Source organism: Neltuma alba, unplaced genomic scaffold, assembly GCF_004799145.2.
Source record: "Neltuma alba isolate B1F8T4 unplaced genomic scaffold, ASM479914v2 tig00003811_pilon, whole genome shotgun sequence".
Classification (NCBI taxonomy): domain Eukaryota; kingdom Viridiplantae; phylum Streptophyta; class Magnoliopsida; order Fabales; family Fabaceae; genus Neltuma; species Neltuma alba.
Window position 1 is genome coordinate 1 of NW_021633434.1, and position 4,838 is coordinate 4,838.

Below are 4,838 nucleotides of genomic sequence, written 5' to 3' on the forward strand. Positions count from 1 at the left end.
AAATTGTACTACGCCTCTCTTTCAACACTCCTATCAATGTGAGAAAACTTTGAGCAAAAGATAGCGAAACATCGATCTTTGAGGAGTAGATTTGATAATCTGGCTATCAATATGAATTGGATAACCAATAAAGGTGATGCAACCACCAGGCAAGGATAATTAAAGCAGCTCTGCTGTGCCAGATGGAATCTGGACCATTACCACAATCTTGCGATTGAAAGACTCAAGATAAACATTTAATAGGATTGCACTAATCAGATAAGAGCATAATTCTGATAACAATATTTACATGTACAAGAAACTAGAAATAGTGGTATCCAAATATAGCTGACGCAATTACATAGACAACAAGGAGTTTTCCAGTTAAACGACATTCAATAACCATAGTGATTATGGGAAAATGATACAGCACAAATTTCCATCAATGTTTATTAACTGTATTGCTCCCCCCGAGTCCCGACAATTCTTGACAATTGTATTCGAAAATTATTGTTTCAACAGGTGTGGGAAACACATTCTTCATGAAGTCTGTATATTTTTAGGGATGCAAATCTACCTAGTTCGAGCCTCTGTGCTGTTATAACTCTTACGCCAAAATCAATAAGTGAACCGCTGAGAATTTTAATTTTGATACGAATTGGTCATGCACCACTACTTTCCAGACTAAATAAAGCTCGAAATACAGAGATCTTGAATTCAAATAGCAAATTGGATTGATACATAATACAAATTAATAAAACAATCGCAGAAATTATTTTGTCATTTCAATCTAAGAAAATGTATGATCTTCAAATCAAATATCTAGTTGTATGTTCTTCAAATGGCTTAGGCAAACGCTACTAACAACTACAATTGTGTTGGAACTTCAATTATTTAACCTATTCTGAGCTGCATGAAACCAACTTGTGAAAATTCATGTCAACGGAAAATGGGGGAAGATACAATTTCAATGGAAGAAAATATTAATTGAAAATTTTAAAGCTAAAAGACTCAAGACCTCCTTCAGTAAAACTTATCAGCCAATCTTGAGAAAAATCTGAATCTCTTCCCCCAATCCTCCCCCACCTTTTCAAGGAAATACTTAGAAAGAAGGGGGAAGGTACCAATTAGCATATTTAGCAGACCATCCTGTGTCAATGGATGAATGAATTTGTGCATCCCACTGGATTTGAAGCATTATAGTGTGTAACCCTTGACAATACAATCCCTCAGCATCCCATGACAGCACAATTATAAACAAAGTTACCAGACCGCTTTCTGGCAAGCAGGTTCCACTGGGGAGGTCCTTCACTGGGAACCCATGCGTTGAGTTCAATAAAACCCTCACCATGAGTCCTAGGTCCACCAATGACAATAAGGCGATTCCCACAGGCCCTGAAGGCAAGACCCCAACCATTCACAGAAACTGCCCGTTCAGGCAGTCTCCCATAACAGACCACTGTTTCCTGTCCTTGTCATATTTCTTGACTTCCATGTCAGCATAATCAGCAGCGTACAATTCATCATCTACAACTGCAACCAGAGGTGGAGCCTCGGCAGTAGCGGGCATTTCAGCCCCCCTAGCACTACGTCCGGGGGACATGTTAGGAATTCTGTCCATGTTCTTGTCTGCAAATTGTACTCCTCACCACAAGTAAGAAGCTTCGATTCTGGCCCTCCAATTCCCCCAATAACATAGAATTTTCCATCCATAAAACCCCAGAACACATTTTCCTGGGCTTGTTCATGCTTGGGAGAACCTCCCAAGTCTGAGTCTCAGAATTATAGAGTTCCGCTGAGCTGAGAATACGCCCCTCTGAGTCACAACCACCAGCCAAAATCGCTATCTCTCCAAGGCTAGCAGATCCGAACAGGCATCTAGGAGCATTCATTCTCATACCAGATGACCACGAGTTTGTCAAAAGACTGTATCTGTAAATGACATGGGATGTCATTTCCTTCCCAAATACAAGAAGTTCAGTGCCTACAGCCAAGGACTCCTTATCAGAACACATGAAGCATTCATTAGAAGCCATCCTGGGTAAATGCATCCACCGCTGACGAATTGGATCATAAGCTTCCCATTCAAGGAGCTCACATGAAAATAAATCCAGTGTTCAATGATGCCATTCAATCTCCTCCAAGTGTAGAGCTCACCACTTCGGATCAAGTGACAAAAGCTCCTGTTTAGTGAGGCAAGAGAACCATAATCAGACCTTGAACAGCGGCTAAGACAGGCAATTGAACTGTCGCGGTTCATGCGTGGAAAAAGACAACCAGAAGCAGATGAATCCCCAGCTTGCTGCTGTTGCTGCTCATCAGATTGTTGGTTACCAGAATTCAATGAACCTGAGCCACGCTGCTGCTGCTGTTCTTCATTAGATTGCTGGTCACTGGAATCTGAAGAATCCCCGGCCTGCTGCTGATTATGAGACTGAGAATCAACAGAATCTGATGAATCGCCAGCATGATGCTGCTCTCGTTCATCAGAGGGTTGGTCAGGCCCAGCTCCAGCCATTTCATCTCTCTTGAAATCTTTGAATGGCTCACAGTGCTTCCTCCTTCCCGGGATTTGGGATCCGTCCTGGTCCATTGGGGGAATAACGGAAGAGTCCAGTGAATCTTCAACCTGACAAGATTGCTGTTCAAGCAAAGTCCAAACCCCTTCAGCTCGATGGTCCAATATCTTGGTAAGCTTGTTTGACCGGGGTCCATCCTCGCCATCGATTTCTAAAGGGCGCTTGCCATTTTTAATGTCCAAGTCCGGCAGATAATTCATGAAAGACCAGTTGCTCTCTGCCGGACAAGTGCCAGAAAACAACCTTGGAAATACACAGGAACGACCGTCCAACATGTCTATGCGGCAAGAACGCGAAGCGGCAACAAGTTCTCAAACCCAATCCGCTTCCTTCTGTCTTTACTGGAAGAAACAAATTCAACAGCAGAGAGAGGAGCAATCGGAGCACCGCAACTCCCCAGAAGCTCGGTCAAATGAAGAACCTATTCAAACAAGTAATGAAATGAAATTCAAAAGTTAATTTTTTCCTCCTCTTCTCAGAAACAGAAAATCTGCACAGAATATTAAATAACTTCCTCACGCTTGGCTAAAAATTGAACCAAAGCACAACATGAAATGAAAGCACGATTACAGATCAGAATCCATTCAGCAAAATTATCCAGGCGCAAAGGTAAATGCCTTATGTGGAACCAAATTCGTCAACAAAGGAGAGATACCAGAAAGCAAAACACCGCAAACAATTCGAACTTCAAATGAACACCCATCAACGAATTTCAAATGACGGAATCGAATGTGACAAGAAACCAGTCCAATATTCCAATGTGGAAATCAAATATTTAATTTCGAATACAGCCCAGTAATTTTTTGCCTCCAACCTCGACAGAAAGGGAAATTTAGTTAGATCTCTAAAAATCTTCACCGGAACCCAATTCATAAGCTATTAATCGTCTCATTCATAAGAAAGCTCAAAACCAGAAATAAGAATGCAACAGACTTACGACTGGATAAGAAGAAAAATTAAGGAACCCGATCGGCAAATTTCAAATTGGACATCAATCTTCAAATCTCTCTCTCTCTCTCTCTCTTCAACACACACTACTACATGTATACCCAGAAGACTCCTTTCTCTTTCTCTAGACCCTCTCCGTTCTTGGCGTTCTTGGTTCTCCGTTGCTCCTTGAAATTCTCCGTGCAAAACCAAATGAAGGTTTGGAGCAAAATCTCAATAGAGGACCCCTCTTCCATGCCTTATCTCTCTTAAATCATATCCTAATTTATAATTTAACAATTCCTTAATATTTTTTGTTTGCTATGAAATTAATATTAATATTAAAAGGGCAAAAAAAAAAAAAAGGAAGGAAAGAAACTGACGGAGGCGGTGGTTGGTGGGCCCATCATAGGTTCGCCGTGCCAGTCGCCGTTATGGAACCGGTGGCCGGTAACCGCCGGTCTGGCCACGTGTTGACTCGGGAGAATCAAATCTCTCTCTCTCCCGCCCTTCCCCCCGGTTCGCTGACTCAGAGTAAAAACTGAAAAGCAGGAAAGAGAAAGCGATGAGGAGTTCTCCGTTACCCATACGTCTCTGTGAACCGTCGGATTTTGATTCCAAATAATCGGCTGGTCAATTTCTCGTGATGATTCGGCCGGGGGCTGTGGTCACCAGCGACGCGGTACCATCGGATGGCGAGTTTTCATTGGTCCAACACGAATCATGAAAAAGCTAAACCCCGGATTAATATCATTTTGCCCAGGCAGTTAATTAACCTGGTGCTTAACTCCATGCGATGTGACCTTTGACTGGTCAATATTGGAGCAAACGTAGCAGCTGTTTTCTTTCTGTAACGATAAAAAGGAAATTATGGTCATTAAAGGTTAATTATTTATTAATTATAATAAGATTAATAATTATTACTGTTACTACTACCGAACACGGTTTAGATCAGAACGCTTAAGTCAAAAAAGGCAGATTTAGCTCCATTTTGCTGTTCCCAAATCTTCTTTGCGTTTTCGGCTCGTGCCCTTTTTGATTTTACTGTCATGTCAAAATTTTCCCTTTTTCCCTTTTTCCGGTCTTTGTCCCTGCCATGATAAATTTTTTATATATTAATTAAAAATTAGTAACGACAAATCAAGCAAATTAGGGTCAAATAACCGTGCTTAATGAACATAATTAAATAATAATATCTGAATAATTGGGGGGTTGCGCAGAGGAATAAATAGTGCCCAGGATTAAGACAGGTCGGCAAATGAAGAAATTGATGGAGCACAATTTTCCAGCACCACACTGTTTGTAGATTCTCCCATACATAATCATTTCACACTTTTCTTCTTTCTTTTTTGG

General features: G+C 41.2%; 1 pseudogene; it reads right to left on the bottom strand.

Moving 5' to 3' along the window:
- Positions 1–1,153: 1,153 nt before the first annotated feature.
- On the bottom strand, positions 1,154–2,965 carry LOC114742565 (F-box/kelch-repeat protein At1g26930-like; annotated as a pseudogene).
- Positions 2,966–4,838: the final 1,873 nt, after the last annotated feature.